Source organism: Ochotona princeps, chromosome 6 (assembly GCF_030435755.1).
Source record: "Ochotona princeps isolate mOchPri1 chromosome 6, mOchPri1.hap1, whole genome shotgun sequence".
NCBI lineage: Eukaryota > Metazoa > Chordata > Mammalia > Lagomorpha > Ochotonidae > Ochotona > Ochotona princeps.
In genome coordinates this window covers 62800194-62819578 of record NC_080837.1, presented here as the reverse complement: position 1 = coordinate 62819578, position 19385 = coordinate 62800194, and the positions used below count along the sequence as shown (strand labels likewise).

The following is a 19385-nucleotide window of genomic DNA, read 5'->3' as shown; positions in this document are numbered from 1 at the left end:
GTATTTACTATTAATGTTTGAAAGAAAGAGGGAGAGGAGTTAAATGCTCACATGGCCACAAAGCTAGGATTGGCCAGGTTGGACTGGGATCCAGGAAGCTCATAAAGGTTTCCCATGAAGTGTCAGGGACACAAGTATATGAAGCATCTTCCAAGGTCAGTAGCAAGGAGTTGACTAAGAAGCAGAGCAGCACAGACTTGAACAGTTAGGGGAGGCCTGCGTTGCAATCATTGGCCTAACCTGCCGTAGCACAACACCAACCCCTAAATCCTCCTAATGAAGCCAGCCAAAAACAAAGAAGAGCAAACATTTTAGAATCTATACTATTTAGGAGAAAAAGCATTAGGATCCAAAACACAGCCATATGTGAGTATTCATATTTTTTTGTCTAGGTAGCATTTTCAGTTTTAAAACATGGTTTATGCCAAAAATCATTCAAATCATGATAGAGCTAGTAAACCAAGAATCCTAATTCAAATGAGAAGTCGAGAAGTGAGTATTATATAGTCTACCAAAAAGGAAATTTAACAATGATAGAATCAGATTTCTAGATCATATGCAATATTCTTTAAGACAACACAATCATAACCTTTGGGTTTCTTTTATATTGGTCAGATACACATTCTAGCATGTAAATTATTTATTCTATAATATCAAAATAAATATAAACACATTTTCCTAAGATTAGGGGCAAATCATATCTGTTGGCCAATTCTGTTGCCATGAAGCTTTCCTGGAACACAGGTGTACCCACTTACTCACAGGCTCGGGATGATTTGGGGTCACAGTAGCAGAAGTGAACAGCTGTGACAGAGACCATGGCTCCTGCACAGGCTAAATCCTCACTTTAAGAACTGCTTCATCTTTCTCCGGTAATTGATCAGTACTTACAGCAAACTTAACAGTACCCTCATTTTGAAAATAATTTGTAAAGAGCATTCTTGTTGCCAAAAACAGGTTATTCTTTTTATGTGTGGCTCCACTTAATTATGTTGGCATCGCAGGAGGTGCTAATTGATTAAATATGCCTCCTTTAGCTCTCTGTGTCAAGCCATTAGTGAGGCTACGATAATTAACTTCTTCAAGAAGTTCCACTTAAGAATCGCGGGGCCGTGGGCTGTGGAGCAGGCTGGGCGCCAGTCAGCTCCACCTCACCTGAGAGGAGCCGAGCAGGAAGCCCCCACCTGTTGAGACCTCCGTCTTCCCATAATGCAGCCGGCATCCGGGCCTCTGCGCAGAGTCTATATAAGGAGTGGAGGCAGGCGCTTTCTCACTCGGGGTAGCGCTCCCCTCAGGCGCTGTGAGTGTTCCTGTCTTTTCGGCTTCCTCAGCCCCGGAACTCCCACGGGCCGCGAGCTCCCACAGGCCGCGAGCTCCCACGCGTGAAGGGAACGGAGCGTTTCTGCTCGGCCGCCGTGTTGCAGGTACGGCTTTAATGTCATTGTGCCTCGCTTGTTCCTTGGCCTGTTCATGGTGTGTATGTGTTTCTGTAGAGCAGTCTATACTCGTTGTGGGAATGTGCTTGCTCCATTATTGTCAATGAAACTGTTCCAGTGTGTCAGTCACCGTTTAGTGTTTCTAGCTTTATGAGGTGACAAGAGCCTAGTTGAAAAATAAGTCCTTTGGCCACATGGTCAGCGGCGAGAGCTTTCTTACTTGAAACTTAACGGCGTGCGTTCCTGTTTCGTCCTTCTCCCCGACTACGAGACCGTGTTCTCGGGAGTATTCTGTTTTGGCATAGAATTTGAAATAGACATTCACCAAAAAAATCAGAGAAAATCATGGTATTTCTCTTAAGAAATAGGAGGGATTTTTTTTTCTTTCCCTTTTCAGTGTAAGGTTAAAGAAGGACTTGGGTTTTTTGCAAACCAGAAAGAGGTCATTACCAGATACCATTTGGGTAATTAGTTTGATCTTGGACTTGTCAGCTTCCAGGATAAAGAAGATATGCAGTTGTTATTCAAGGTGCCCGCAGTGGTCATCTGTAGCAGTCTAAACTGGTTAAGACACCAACACATACACAATTATCTTTTCTCATTTAAAAAAAATAATTACCTATAAACTCATTTCTTTTTACTACAATCCTTCATTCTCAAACTTGACATTATTTTCAGAACAAAACCTTTCTTGAGAAATAAAACCGTATCCCAGTACTTTGTACGATAATATTTGTCATTTTCACAAAATGCTCATGTCTGACTGCTTTCAATTATCTACTTTTCAAGGTTCTCTATGAATTAGTTATTTTAGTTATAATGAAAATGGGTGGTTGGATAAGTGCTACAAGTAATATAGACAAATATTGTACAGTGTATTGGGAGGTAGTTGCAGTATAAAGACCTGTGATGGAGGGGCTGAGGACACAGGACCAACTGCAGGAGAGGTTATATTGCAATGTCATGGGTGTTTCAGCGGCTGTGCTAGCCCCCAAGAGTGTGAATTGAAATCATCAATTGGGTCTTATACTCATATATGGGTCAGGAACTGGTAGAAAATTCACTCCAGGATGGAGCAGCTGGAGCAGGTCCCAGGGACAGTGTAAATTAGCAACAGCTGACACTCGGAGCAGCTCAGAAAATAAACAACTTGGTCTAAAGGAGTGGAAGAGGACATTGTGGTATTTCCTTCTGACTTGTCTGGGTGACTTGGCAAGAAGCCTTGGATTTCATGACAGTGTTCCCTACTGTTATTTAACACTTAACACTGCTGTTGACTTTTAGCATGTCTGTTTTGACACATAGATTGCATATTCTGCTAAATCAGTGCAATACTATTTTGAACAGCATTATACTAACCTGTCATCAGTTCTATGAGTTTCACAGGTAAGTTGCCTTCTGCTACCTGACCATTTCACTGCATTCATGAGGAATTGATTCATCTTTTTCTTGTGTACACTACATGATAACATGGGATAAGCACAGTATTATCTAAGAGTCTACCCAACCCATATTCTTGAGTTTTTACAGAAAAAAATTCAGTTGACCAGCTATAGAACTTAAATTTTAACAAGTGAGGTATATGAAGCTTTTGGAAATGGAAGGTATTTTGGATGAGGGGTGTTAGAAGCAACAGTAGAGAACATAGAGGGCCAGCAGTGTGGTGAGGCGAGTTAAGGTTATGCCTGCGGCACTGGCATCCCATGTGGGCACCAGTTGAAGTGTTGGCTGCTTCCTATTAAAACTCCTGAGAAAGTGAAGTATGGCCCAACAACTTGGACTTCTGCATCCAGTAGAGAGGTACTGATTCAAGTTCCTGGCTCCTGCCTGGTCCAGCTCTAGTGCTTTCGACAGCATTTGGCAAAACAATCAGCAGGTAGTAGATTTTTTTTTAGAGGCAAAGAAGGAAGGAGGTGGGGAGAAGGGAGGGAGGGAGAGAGGGTAAGAGTTCTTCCATTTGCTGGTTCACTCTCCAGATGCTCATAGTTACCTGGGCTGGCTAGTCCAAAGCCAGGAGCCAGCAGTTTCAAGTGTACCTTGGGAGTTGCAGGGGCCAATATATTTAGAACATCTCCAGCTTATGGTTTCCCAGAAGCATTCACAGGGAATTGGGTTAGAAATGGAGTATCCAGGATCTATGCTGACGATCATATGGGTTGCTGCTTCTCAGGTGTTATTATAATCCACTCTTCCACAATACCAGCCCCCATTGTGCTTCTAAATTTTTATTCATATATATTAGTTTTCATGAAATAATTTGAAAATTATGAAAATAATTAAGTAAAATTTAATGAAATTTAATAATTTAATTAAAAATTCTAAAAAAAATATTCCACAGGCAGATTTTCCCTTCTACTGCTTCATCCTTCCACACCATTGTTTTCACCTGTATTATTACAGTATCCTCACAAGTCCAGCATTCTGCTATTTAATTGTGTCATCGAATTGTAGGCATAAACAGTGGTAGAAAGCCTAGTGTCCTGTTGTCAAGATATGTTTAATAGCTTCATTGCAAGTACTTTTACATATTATGTGTTGTATACATTTAGGCACCTGGATATAGTCTGTGAGGCTTATAGTATGAGCATTGTTTCTGCTCTAGGATGTAGTGGTCTTATTCATCATTGTTTAATAAAGTGGCCAGGGAAATAGATTTAAAAGTTAGCTTAATTTTTTATAGATGAATGAGAATTCATTGACGTAGGCTGTTAATAATTTTAACCCATGTCTCCTATTGGCCTCACAGAACTGAAACCTTTCTGGTAATGTGAATAGCTTGCATCTAACCATAAGATTAATCTGTGAAATTTGTACGGCAATGAAAGTGGCAGCTTGGCAGCTCTTTTGATTCAAGTCCAGGTTAGCTTTTTTCCCTTCCTCTTGCACTCTGTTGTTCCAAAGCAGGAGCTGCTCAGCTGAGATGCACATGAGAAATGGAGCTAGACTAACAGTGGTATTGAAGAAGATGCCAGTTTTTACTTGGAACTCAGGAAATGATCAAGCCTATCTGAATATTTTGAATGGCAAAGAGAAAGTTAAACTGTAAATGGAAATGGATCAAAATAAAACTGCAAAGGGGCGAAAGAGTTCATTTTTAAACAAGAGCAAGGAGATGATACTCTTAAAAGCAATAAAGGCAAAGGCCAAAACCTTCTTGAGGAATTTAGTAATAACTTAATACATACTCAGTAGATATGAGTTATGATTAATAATTGCCATATAAGCTTTTAAAAAATCCTTTACATGTTCTGATCTTAACTTTGTATGCAGCTGGTATGACCATCTAAGAACATTTCTGTTTTTCATTTTTAAGATTACAATGTCTAAAATTGAATTTACCTCTAATAAATGATTATTTTATGTACTTATATGCACATACATACATATACATATGGTATTATCTGTCCTGTAGGAGCTTGATTACAAATAATCGGTTACTACCATTAAAATATTCTTAAATAGTTTGCCAAATGCTTTTTTTAAAAGCATGAATTAAATAATGCAATTTTTAAAATATTTTCAAGTGAAAGCAAAGCCTTACTAATACAGGTCACCTGATAAACATCTAAATAAAATTCTGTATGTTAGGTATAGAGACCAAGTATGGTCTAGGTATATAGAAGATGTACAAATATTTTACTTCAAAATACAAAGCTTTAGATAGAGCCATTTCTTAATGAACTTGATGTATCAAGTATAGGAGAAAAAACTTATAAAAAGGTAGGAATCTTGTTATGATTCAGGAATATAGACATAAAGTGTAAATAGCAGTTATTTTCCAGTATGCTGATCTCACTGTGGAGATTACATTTTTTCTGTTCCGTGTATGAGTTGTCACAGATTAGAAATTACATGATGTGTTGAACTGAATTACTTCACCAAGCATAAGGTTTCTAGCTGAATCCATTTTGTTGCAAAATGAAAGATAGTGTTTTGCACACTTAAGAGTGTGTGTGTGTGTGCATATATATGTATATAAAAGATTTATTTTTTATTATTTTTTAAAGATTTATTTATTTTTATTATAAAGTCAGGTATACAGAGAGGAGGACAGACAGAGAGGAAGATCTTCCGTCCGATGATTCACTCTCCAAGTGACTGCAAAGACCAGTGCTGCGCCGATCCGAGGCTGGGAACCAGAAACCTCTTCCGGGTCTCCCACGCAGGTGCAGGGTCCCAACACTTTAGGCTGTCCTCCACTGCTTTCCCAGGCCACAAGCAGGGAGCTGGATGGGAAGTGGAGCTGCCGGGATTAGAACCGGCGCCCATATGGGATCCTGGTGCATTCAAGGGGAGGGCTTCAGCTCCTAGGCCATGCCGCCGGGCCCCTAAAAGATTTATTTTTATTGGAAAGTGTTTTATGGAGTGAAGATATTTCATCTTGCTAGTTCACTCTTCAAATGCTGCAATGGTCAGAACTGAGCCAATCCAAAGCCAAAAGCTACTTCCTGGTTTCCCACATGGGTGCAGGGTCCAAAGGCTTTGGCCCATTCTTAACTGCTTTCCCAGGTCGCAAGCGGGGAGCTGGAGGGGTCGCAGGCAGAACATGAACTAGCACCCTTATGGGATTCTGGAAACCTGCAAGGGGAGAGTTAGCCAATTAAGCCATCGTGCCAGGCCCAAATGTATATTTTGTACATGTGTGAAAGAACTCGGAGTTCTATAAATGCAAACACAGAATCCATGATCTGATGGGTGTTTTTACTCCTATTGAAATCAATTTTATGTGGTTCACTTTTCTTTTGTGTTCTAATTAACATGTGAGCACTGTGAATAAACTGAAATATATAGATTTTCTAATATACTATGACTTTCTAAGATAAATCAGCCCTACATTAATAAGTTGGGTGTGAAGCAAAGCTTATTGGGCTAAGCATTTGGTATGGAAGGCAATATGCTGCTTCAGAAACCTATGTCTGCTAGCAGAGTGCCTGGTCTAGGTGCTGGCTCCACTTCTGACCCAGCTTCCTGCTAATGTGCAGCTTGGGAGGTAACAGCTGATGGGACATGCATTTGGATGCCTGCCACCCGCCTGTGAGGCTCAGATAGGGATTTGGGCTCCTAGCTTCTACCTGGCCTAGGCCCAGTGCTTGCAGGCATTTGGGGAGGCAGCCAACAGACTGATCTTTGTTGTGCTCTGCCTTTTGAATAAATAAATCAACTAGCTTGTTGTGATTTTTAAGATATTCTATAAATCCCAAGGCAGTTTTTATGTACATTTTACAGACATAGAGTTGTTGCTAAATTATATAGCACAAACCCAATTAATAGTAAAGTTAAAATGCATCTTGAATTTTAGAATCCCATTTAAATTTTTTTTTTTTGAGAATATAGGACACTCTTTTGTTTTAGATCTTTATTATGCTGGAGAAAAGACAAGCCCTGTCAACGAGAGCCACTTGTAAGTGAATATCCCTTCCTATTTACTCCACTTAAGCAGAAATACCAGATCCCCTGTGTAGAAAATTAACATTCATAAGATACATTAAAGATCCTGTTGGTTTATTAAGTCTCTGGAAAGTATAAGCCAACTTTAACTATTTCTATGCATAAATTAAACAGTTATAAATGTAACTTCTATTAATTTATAAAGTGTATCTGTATCTTTATTATACTATGGGTTTTTCCAGATACTTTAATTTTTCTTACATAATTAAAAAGAAATATCAAATTACTCTCCATTATAGCAACTCAACTCTTTGGATTCATTTTTGGTGATATATCAAGTACTTTGATGGTTTAATTATTCCCTAAGTAATGCAAAGCTTTAAAGAATTAAACTGAGTTTGAAATTAACTACTTTGGGCCTTACAGTTAGTGCACAGTATAATATTAAGCATAAATTAAAGATTATTAAATATTATATTTTGGAATTTACTGGATGCAAGATGAGTAAGTGCATTCATTGCGGAAATTCAATTATAAACTTGACACTTGTGACAAAATTAGTTGCAAAAGGCATACCTCTTTGACTTCTAGTTGTTCGAATTGTGTACTTAGTTTTATAAAAGCTTGATGTCAAATAGTATTTTCCAAATCATTAAATAAAATGTGTAATACATTTTAAATTATTAAACTGAATTTGTTTGAAGGGTGAGAGTAAGGAAAAGAGAGACAGAAAGGAAACCTCCCATTTGCCTTCCACCTGACATTCAGGAAATGAATCAGCAAAATACAGAAACTCATTTTTGAGTTTCCCAAGTAGGGGACCTAATCACTAGAGCCATAAGCTGCTGCTGTCCAGAATATGCAAAGGAGGAAAATTCTAACTTAAAGCAAAGCTGAGAATAAATCTCAGTCACTCTCATTTGGGATGCAGGCATCCACAGTGTTACTTAATCATGACACCAAATGCCTGCCTTTGCCCCGACCCTATAATGTAGTTTTGAAACTGACTTTCTAACCATGCTAGACTTGTTCTGTTGGCGTAAAAGCATAATAAAAGCACATTCAGTTTGAATTGAGTTGTTGGAGTTACACATAAGTGTTTTAAAATAAGGTGGGACAATAATTTGCTTACCTATCTGCAAGTTTACCGGTTCCTTGGGAGGAGATCAGACCAAAAAGAAATGGAAGGACAGTGCTCTCTTGGGCAACTGATGTTTATTTCTAGGTTTACAATTCGTACAGCTTGGTAAAACAATAATTCAAATACAATTCAGAATCAGGTCGTGTCTGGGAGCAGAGTTCAAGGAGGCTAATAAGGCACCTTAGTCAAAGCATTATTGAAATAGAAAATAGATAAGAAGTACTGTCTGTCCTTGATCAGCTGATTAGACAGAACAGATGTTCACCTGTCATCAAGGTGAGCATGAAAGCACATCTAAGGACTCACACTGGGGGCAAAAGTGCACTCTGGGTGAGAGGCCCTCTGCCTCTTTCCAAAGCCTCTTCTCAGTATGATCCCACAGGCCTCTGCTGTCCCAACTATCCTCTGGGAAGTATCTGACACCTATCCTTTCAGGTACAATCTAAAGATCCTATTAAACATTTATTTTTAAAATCTGCTTTCTTGAAAGCAGAGTTAGAGATAAAGAGAAAGACACCGTAACAACCCAGAGGGAGACTCCCCAAAAGACTGCCGTGCTCAGGGCTTTGCCTGGCTGACGACAGTGGCACTAACATGTTTTATGTGATTGTATTTGAAAAGAGGCTCTTTGAAGATGCAAGTTAGGTTAAATAGGATCAAAGGATAGTATTGTCATTTTGTAGAATTGGTGGCTTCATTGGAAGAGAAAATGACCCCAGAGATTTTACAATTCATGTGCACACCAAAAAGTCCTGTGGACTCACAGGCACTTGGAAAGGTGCTTGGCAAACTAATAGAAGCAGCTTCAATGTGAGTGCCTCCTTTATAGCCAATGATCTGATACTTTGCAACCAATAAAATTGTGGGAAATAATTTTGTATTATTTAATTGGTAATAGTGTTTTATTTTTTTAGTAGATCTAGTAGACTAATAGATACTAAGCCCAAGATTCAGTGAAAAGAATCATTTAATTGATATTTTATTCTCATTTCCTCAAATTGTAAGGTCTTAGGGAGTTATCTCATGTTAATGCTTTCCAACTCTCACAGGGATATTAAAAACTTTAGTAACTCTTGTATCTTGATTTCTTTGGATTTTTGAATACAAAAAGACTGGTACATACATCTAAAAAATTTTAAAATTTTGTCATTCCTAAGTTAAAATATTAGGTGGTTGACTCAATGAATATCTCAGAAATGTTAAAAGTAAGTGTTCTTAATTTATCAGGTTTTCTGACTTGTAATTAAATTCATAAAAGCTGAATACTTAAAAAATTTACTGTGATCACATCAATGTAGAATTTTAAAAGTAAATGAAGTCATCAATGTAGAATTTTTAAAGTAAATGCTGAATATTTATTTTAAATGACATAAGATAAATTTTTGCAAATGAATAAAAAATAATTTATGACCTATTACTTTTGACCTATTAAGTATTTAGTGTACTGGAATAGTGATTAAGAAGACATTGTCTTTGTATTTCAGAGAATTAATTATTTTCTGTTAATCTCCAGTCTATCAGCATAACATTTATTTATTTTTTTTTCTGCCAGTATTTTGTTTTAATTAGAATGATCTTTCCAACAACTTTGTCATATGCAACAGAACCAGAAGATTGAAATAAAGCTAAAATTTTGAGTTATAGTTGCTTTTAAAGCTATAGCTTTGGTTTTAAAATTAGGAATATTATCACTGTCATGAAGGTTTTTTCCCCCTTGGTTTCTAGTAGCAGCTATTGGAGATGAGCAGAATCTAGCTTTTTTTAATATATATTTTTATTATACTATTTATGTATCTGAGGTGAAGGGGGATATTGAGGGAGACTCCCCACCCAGTCTCCCACCCGCCCAAGGTCCCAGATGTGGGGCATGCTCTGAGATACTTGCTCAAGTGGTCTTAATAGTTCACCCCCTAAATGGCCACAGTGGCTGGAACTGAGCTTATTCTAAGTCAGAAGGTAGGAACTTCTTTCCATATCTCCCACTTGGATATAGAGGCTCAAGGACTTAAACTGTCCTCTTCTGCCTTCCCACATCATAAAGGAGGGAGCTGAACTGAAAGTGTAACAGCTGGGACTCGAACCATATGGGATGCCAGGACTATAGATGGAAGACTAGTCTCTAATGCCACCGTATTAGCCACTATACCTATTTCCTGCCAGGCTCTTAAAATAATACACACATGTAGAAAATACTATAGATGTTGACTCAGTTTTGTGTATCAATTTATTGATTTTTATGGATATTTCCAAAATTTTAGCAATATAATATAGATACTGAATGAAAAATTTATTTTTGATAGTCTTTTGGATATTAAATTTTAATGGCTTCATTCTGTAAAAGGAATATATGGTAGAAGTATGTACAAAATCTGCAGATGAGATATCTGATCACTATTAAATATGTATATAATATATACATGGTCTTTGAATTAAATATTTGAATATAAATTAATATTTGAGAATAAATTTCCATGTTTAATGTAAATTAGAAGAGACAGATGCAGTGTCAGATTATCTCGTGCAAAGAATGTGAGATAAAATGCTTTGATATTGACATTGTAATCCTTCAGTAGAGAAGTAAAATATTAATGGAATTCTATGTATTATGATATGAAAATATGGGCAATATTTCAAAGGTGGGGAAAGGTAGCAAATTTTATGTCAGAGATAATAGAAGGGTCTGGATGAGCAGACTGAGCTCCTCTGCATACTGATTCGGACTTCTACATCACTGTGAGTGAGGTCCAGGTTCATTCCAACTTTAGTATACATGCTGCCAAAGTGACCACAAGGGGTCCAGATTCGATGTCACAATATGCCTACTTGTGCTTTCTTAGTGGGTATCAACAGAAGTAGCCTTAACTGTGTGCATTCCCAACTATAATAGGATTGAAACGAGGAGGACCTGCTTAAATATATGGTCAGGGTGGAGGAGAAAGCAAACATGCAATTCAACTGGTTAACAAAATAGTATTTTGGTTTCTTGACTTCCTCTCTTCTAATGATCTTTTCACCCACAGTGCTGTCTCCTCCAGAACTTTTTTTTCAATATTTTTTCTCATCTTTTTATAGATCATATTTGAGAGCCTTTGTAAGAAACAGTGTTTTGTAGCTCAGACTGCATCTTAGTGAGTCAGTAAGGTCTGCAGGGCACTTGATCAGGACAAACATGGTCCTGGGTAATATCACACTTCAGGATCATCGATGTGAAGGAGTTATAGAATCATTGACTCAGAGACCCTCATTATATGTTGATCTATTACATTAACTGGTCAGCAGTTTCATTGTCCTGTTCTTTGAGATTAAGTCGTTCTCTCCTTCAGAAGCCATTTCACCTGTTAGATTACCCTGATTCTGGTTAACATGCTATACTTTGTCTCTTATGTTTTTGTTTTTTTGTTTTTGCCTTTACTATTACAATTTGCTTGTTTTCCTTCTGTAATTTTTGCTTGAGGAAGTTAAACCAAACACTAGGTATAGAATGATTCTGCCTTCCCTTCTGGGCTGAAGACTAAACTTGTGGCAGTAGAAGATGTCTTCTTGGCTGTGCTAGTGCTGCTAACATCACCTTTGTAACCCAAAGCTTGTGTGTTTTGGGGCTCTCAATATTTCCTTAGCCAACTGCTCTTTGGTCTGGCAAAGTTGGAAGCACAGATGCAGAAAAACACCAAATTGGGAGCCGTAGTTACAATGCAAAGATGTAGCATAAAGAAGCAAAGAAAATAAGTGGCCAAGGTTTCCTGCCTAGTGGTTTATCTGTTTGTAGTTTTGATAGATAGGTCTAGATTATGTTCCTCAAAGCATGACATTCTTTGTGTTTCAACCAAGAGGTAACAGAACACTTTTCCACAATCCTTTCTGTTAATAGATGTTAAGACCTCTTCCTGTTTCCCAGTCTGAAGGGTACAGATAATTTCTTGTTCTTTTAATTTACATTTTCCGGAATAACAGTGAGTTGAATTACCTATTAATATAACTTTCTAAGTTTTGTATTAAGTACTTTTTCATTCCTTTGCAATTTTTAGAGTCTTTGCACATTAGGCATCCTTTTTTTCCATTTATATATTAGTGTTAGATTTTCTGTGTGACATTTATCTTTTATATTGATTATTATTTTATGACATATAAATCACTATTAATGTGGTTGTACTCATATATATTTTTCATAATGACTTTTGCATATTCTGTCTTGCTAAAGAAATTTTTTCTAATGAAAGAGTCCTTGCTATTTCAAGGTTGTATTGTGAATTCTTACCTTGAGACTATCAAGAAAATTTTGTTGTATTTTATTTCGTAATATTTTTCCTGTTTGATTTCAGAAGAGACAGATAACTTTCAAAGTGACCATTGTTTTTGAGTGAATCTATCCATTCATTTTTAAGAGTAGAGATTGTATTTTGAATAAAGATTTTTTTGTGGGATTTCTATTTGTATTACTATGGAAGTTGATTTTACTTAGACAATTTTTAGTTGAATTTAAGGCTTAATAATGAAGTTGAGCAGAAGGTGTGGAGATTTGCTAGATAGTCCCTGTGCCACACTTGTATAACTTACCTCATTGTCTACAACTTCGATCATAGTGGTGTATTTATTTGAGTTAATGAACACACATTAGCATATCATTCTTACCCATTTGGTATATAGTTGTAGTAACTTTTGGTATTTTATGGTCTAAAAATTTTGGGAAAGAATACATAATTTTTGTAGTATGTCACAGAATAGTTTCACTATCCTAAAAGTTCTCTTTGTGTTACCTGTTATCTTTCCTGCCTCCAAACCCCCGGCAAGGTATATTTTATCCCTTGTTTTGCCTTTTCTGGGGTGTTACATATTTGGAAGCATTCAGTTTGAAGCATTATGATTACTTTCTTCCACTCAGTATTATGTTATTAATCTTACTATTTGTGTTTTCATACTTGATAGTTCATTTATTCTCCACTGAATAACATTGTTTTTCTGGGTGTATAATAGTCTATGAATTTACCTACTATAAAACATATAGAACTGTTATTAATATCCAGTTACATCTGGGACCTGGGGTGGGTGGGAGACTGGGTGGGGCTTCTCCCTTAAAATATCCTTTTACATTAGATATATTAAGGAAACAATATGGAACTAATCGTCTTGCCCATCTTCCTGTAATGCTTAAACCTTTTTACCCTAATTATGTCAAGATTGTCAAAAATAATAATAAAATATCCAATTATAAATTTTTGTGTGGACGTAAGTTTTCAAATCTTTTGAACTAGTAACCCAAGGTACACAGTTGCTGGGTCACCTTGTTGAAAATGGAGTTTACTTTGTAAGAAACCATCAAAATATTTTTAAAAGTGATACTGTTTTATATTTCCACAAGCAATAAATGAGATTTTCTGATTCTCAATCCAGCAATGCTTAAATGTTCTCAGTTTTGGGGTTTTGGCATTCCTACTCTGTATAGTTGTATGTCATTATCTTAATCTGAATTTTCTTACTGATATAGCACTGATTTTTCATATTCATTTATGCTTTTTATAGATTACTTTGCCTTTTGATTACATAGGTTTTTTGTTTTTGTTGTTTGAAAGAGGATGGCACAGAGAGATGAGATGAGATTTCAGTCGGCCTGCAGATTCTTTTCCCAAATGTTCACATGTTGTCAAAAACCTTCAGGCTGGGACAAACTAAAACCCGGAGCCAAGATCTCGGTCTAGATCTCCTGTGTGAGAGGGCTCTAACTCTGAGTCATCATCACCTTCGGCTTGTCAGCGTGTATGTTAGCAGGAAGCTGGGATAGAGAAAGGCAGCTTGTGCTTGAACTCAGATTCTCAGAAATAAGATCCTGATTTCCAAAAGTAAAATCTTTTTTTTTTTAAAGATAAGTTTATTTTTACTGGAAAGGCAAATATACAGAAAAGATACTGAGAAATCTTCCATCCACTGTTTTATTCCCCAAGTGGCCGCAATGACTGGAGCTGAGCTGATCCAATCTGAAGCCAGGAGACAGGAGCTGCTTCTGTGTCTCCCATGCGGGTGCAAGTTCCAAGGCTTTGGGGCACCCTCTACTGCTTTCCCAGGCCACAAGCAGGGAGCTGGATGGGAAGTGTTGCAGCCTGGACGCATAGTGGCACTCATATGGGATACTGGCACATGTATGGTGAGGATTTAGATACTAGGCTATCGTGCTGAGCCCCAAAAGTAAAATTTTAACATACCAAACACCTGTCCCTGTGCATGTCGTTTGATCAGGTAGTTGTGCCCATTTCATATACTTATTCATGTCACCATCTTTGAATTTTAGGAGTTCTATATTTTAGAGATCAATCTTTTCATCAGATATATTGGGGAAAACATTTGGTACAGCATTTAAGTAACTGGTTGGGATAACTGCGTTCTGCATCAGAATGCCTCATTCCATTCCCAGCCTTTTTGCTTTTGATCTAGCTTCCTGGTATTGTGCATATGTAACTTAAGCACTTTGGTTCCTTCCACTCACCATGGAGACCTGAATGGAGGTCCAGGCACGTGTCTGCAACTTGGTCCAGCCCAGGAAACTGCAGGTGTTTGAGGAGTGAGCCTGTGGATGGGCCATCTCGGTCTTTTTAATCATTTCCTAAATGGTGTCAATTTTTGTAAGATTCTTAACATCTTCCTTAAACTTTAGAAGTAAATCAATACCAGATGCTACAATAATTATGTTGTGACTGATAATTTATATATTGAAAATAATGGGGATTAAGTTATGTTGTTAAACTTGACAAGAATGATGAGGATTTTTAAATTGCCTTTTCAGGGTACATATTTACGATTTTTAGAGTTCCATTTTAACATTTAGCTGAATATCAGAAAGAATGGCTTAAGAAAAATAACAGCCTTCAGAATATGAATAAAAATGAGGTGAAGATGTATTCAGTTTTTTTTTGTTTCAGGACAGACAAGAAACTTAAAATATGGTATTTATGTTGGAGATGGATTCATAGGGTTCATACTGTAACATACTGAGAACTTCCAAAGTAATTCAGGGAGTGATTACTAGGATACAGTTCTCACTGAGGCTACCATACCTACCCACACATTTTTACTCAGATTCATATATCAGTTTTAGAAAGGCTTGGAAATTTTGAAACTAATTATAAGACCACCAACATACTTTTCCTCTGAAGAAAGGACAAGTAAAGATGGCTCTGGAAATGGAAATAAGAAATTAGTAAGGAAAATTAAAAAGTCAAGCTCTAGGAATTCTGGGAAAGGTGGAAACTTACTGTAATGTCTTAAGTGTGGAGACTTGTGCTCATACATAGTGACTGCCTTGTCATCCACCCATTTTGTGAAGTATGAAAAATGTCATTTTGTTGTGCTATGTGAAGTTGATCCAAAAACATAGTCAAAGAGGCTGAATCAACAGCAAAAGACTTAGTTTTTGTTGGAATAACAACTTTATCTCTTTCCTCCAAGCTTTATAACTACTACAAGAAACATGTTGTGGATAAGTCATTTGTAAAAGTGCTTCCAGCTGCTGTGTATAATCATTACAAGAGACTACTTAATAATTTCCCAACTAATCTGAGACAATAAGCAAAGATTTAGAAGCAGACATTCTTAATACTAGTGTTAGAAGAGGATGAATACAGAATTGCAAGCTTCATGCAGGTCACTGGAATCAGCCCGCGTGGTAAGGCTTTGGGAGCAACAGAGCAGCAACTGTTGAGTTAGCAAATACTTCAGGAAGAATGAAGAAGTGAAGTATGGGGTTCTTTTCATGATAACATAAAGACTGAATATTTTGCTGCGTGGACCAACTGGGTCAGGTGAAACCCTGGTGGCACAAACTAACTAAATACCTTGATACTCCTTTTGTGGTCTGTAACTGCATCATTCTAACTTAGGCCGGATACATGCAGTTAAAGATGTTGAATCTGCAATTGCCAAATTCCTCCAAGATACCAGTTATAAGGTAGAAAAAGGAATTGTCTTGCTGGAAAAAATAGATTGGCAGTGAGCCATGCATTCATTAGTTACAGTATGTAGGTGGAGCAGGCGTTCAGCAGGAGTTAATAAAACTGGATAATGCATCTAATTGTTTATTGAGCTAATTTTGAGATGGTGTAAGCTAGGTTTTTAATACAGTAGCTTCAGTTAGAGCAAAAGGCTTTTAGATCCCCCTCTTTTGATGACCTTGGGCAAATGTAACGTTTTTATGCTTCAATAATTCTCTTAAAAACATGACAAGAGTGTGGTGAGAAGCTTGAATCTAAGTTGTGTGTGTGTGTGTGTGTGTGTGTGTGTGTGTGTTTGACGTGCCTGACTATTGGACCAAAATGATTGCTACTTGAATAAAATAGAAATCTTTTATGTGTATGATTTGTCACATCTGTAAAATATTCCTTCAGGTATGATGGCCAGTTGGCAAGCGAGATGAATAAAATGCGTTTTTACCAAGTTGATTAAATACATTAGGAAAAGTAAAATGTCTAATAATCATTTTTATGTTTTTCACCAACAGCTGATATGCCAACAATTTGAATATATGGTATGATTTTGTTTATAGCATTAAATAGTACAAGGCTCAAATTCATTGCTGTGCCCCACTTTTCTGTAGTTGTTGCTTTTAGGCTGAGGATCATGGCCCATTCCATTTGGCTTTGCAGCCAGTCATGTTGATTATTATTCCAATAAAAATTACTTAAATGATTTATGTGAACGCAAATCTTTATGAAAAATGGCTTTTGACTTGTTGCTTCCTTGAAAACTAATTGTAAAGAGTGCTTAAGAAAAGTGTCTTAAATCAAATGCATAGTTCCTTTTTTTTAGGTTTTGAATTTGGTTTTTGTTTATTTTATGTATTGTAAATGTGGATAATGTGTAAAGTCAAGCAGAGAGGGAAAAACTGGAGGGCATGACACTCAATGTTTCAGAAAAAATTCAAGAAGTGTATCTGGTACTTTCAATGACTTAGAATTATCAGCAGGAGGGAAAATGAAAGGTATATTGAATTTCAGACACCATCTAATATGGAAAAAGGCAGGAGGGCTACAGCTGTTGCAGACCTTGCTAATCGAAGCAGGAAGTCAAATGCTCACCAAGGGTTTGAGGAAAATGATTTGCTGTTATGTCATGTGGAAGCTAAGGATCTCATTGAATTTGGCATGATTCCTGAGTTTGTGAGACTAGTGCCTGTGGGAGTTCCTTTGTGTAGTAGCCTGGATGAGAAAACACTTGTACAAATTCTAACTGAACCATGTAATGTTGTTGTTCCTTGGTTCCAGGCTTTATTCAGAATGGATAAATGTGAATTAAATGTTACAGGGGATGATTTGAAAGCTGTAACCTGATTAGTGCTTGAACAAAAAACAAATGCTTGAGGCCTTTGACCCAAAGTGGAGAAGCTGTAACCAAAACCAGTAGTTGAAATCTCTGATTTTGATGGTTTATGTGTGGAGGTTGACAAAGAAGTAGAAGGAAAAAAGGAAACAGGACACATTTTGGACTCCAGTGAAAGAATCCACTAAAGTATGACTGGAGGTGAAAAAAAGGATGTCGCATTTCTCTGAAGGGTTTTAATCTTGAGCATGTTTTCATGAATGTGTTGGCCATTTGTATGTTTTGAGATTGGCCTGTTCATGTCCTTTGCTTTTATTAACTGGATTATTTTGTTGTTCAGTTTCTTGAATTCTTTATATATCCTGGATAAAAATCCTCTATCAGTCACATAATTTGAAAATACTATCTCCGATTTGTCAGTTGCCTCTGCAGTTTGTTGAGGGTTTTCTTTGCAGTGCGTAAGTTTCCCATCTTAATTTATATGGGCTGTTTTCCAAGAAGTCTCTGCTTCTGTCTATGCCTTGCAGGAAACCCTGATGTTTTTCCTATAGTGATTTGATTATATCAGTTTATGGATTTAGGTCTTTGATCCATTTTGAGTTTGTTTTGATAAGGTAGAATGCAGAGCTTTCGTTTCCTACTTCTGCACAGGTAGATGCAGCAGATTGTCGAACTGACTGTTAAGCCAGTGCCATGCTGGTAATTGAAACATCGCTATGGTAATTAAAACATTTCGTAGGCTTGGAGGTCAGGTGTTGTTATGCCTCCAGCTTTATTTTTCTTGCTCAAGCTCATTTTGGCTATTCTGGATCTTTTGTGATTTCGTATGAATTTCAGGATGGCGTTTTCTAATTCAGTGAATAATGCCATTGGCATTCCAATAGGGGTGGCACTGAATCTGCTGATTACTTTAGGAAGTATAGACATTTGAATGCTATTGATTCTTCCAATCCATGATCAGTGAATATCCTTCCATTTTTTTTTACGTCATTTATGATTTCTTTCATCAATTTTTAAAATTTTCATTGTAGAGATCTTTTATTTCTTGGGTTAAATTTATTCATAAATATTTGAGTTTTATTTCTTGATTTTTCTGTGAGTTCATAACTTGCATACAAAACTTCGTTTTTATGATTACTTTGTCTAACAGAATATTTGCCTTTTCTTAAAACTCTTTTTATTTACAGATATGTAATATGCATTTCACCTTACATGAATGCAACAATATATTTTTAAAAATGTTAGCAACATAAGACTAAATTTAAAACATAAGTAAACTTAGATACTTAAATATTCCAGGTAGTATTATTAGCACTTTGCAATTTAAGCAAAATAAATAAATATTCCCATAACCATTTTGCTACCCAAGGTTTACTTGCTCAAACTATCAGAGCTAGGAAATATATAGGTATTATTCATACCTGTTTAGTTGGCAGAGTAAATGCGTATAATTAATATAGTAGTAAATAAAAGATAATTCTTCACATGCTATCTGTATGTCATGTATTATGCTTCTAGAGAAAGACAAAAGTCTCCCTATTGCAGGAATCTACATGTGATTTGTAGAGGAAGGTGTCAGAACATATGTAGCATACATTCCCAATTAGTGATAAATATCATGAAGAGAATAAAGCAACCGAAGTGTCAGAGTTTGATAGTCCAGGTTGAGTTGCCTGAAGAGATGGCATCTGAACAGAGACCTGAATGTGATGGAGAATTCTAGACATGTTTCCATGTTATTGGTAGCATTTGACTCCCATAGTAATACATACCAAAAAGACCAGGGTAGGGATCACAGCAAGTGAGAATGAGATGTAGAATTTGGGATGCTTTTAGAGGGAGCCTGAGTCCAAGATAAAAACTCAGTGTTTTACTCTACATGTGAATACAAATACTAGAGGACTGAAACAACCAGAGTGACTTTTAATTCTGTAACTCATATGTCCTACATTTCCAATAAGTGTATAGTATACCTTTGAAATGTAATGTGTCCTTTATGGTTAGCAAGTGCAGTTTATCTTAATTCTATGATGTTAAAATCCACAATTTCATTACTTCTCTCAAAAGCCAGTGCTACTTTCCTGTCACAACCTTTTCTTGTCAATGTAGTTCCTTACTTT

The 19385-nt window shown here is 36.7% G+C and overlaps 1 pseudogene; it reads left to right on the top strand.

The window, feature by feature from the left end:
- Positions 1-414: 414 nt before the first annotated feature.
- LOC101525594 (ATP-dependent Clp protease ATP-binding subunit clpX-like, mitochondrial) lies at positions 415-17453 on the top strand (annotated as a pseudogene).
- Positions 17454-19385: the final 1932 nt, after the last annotated feature.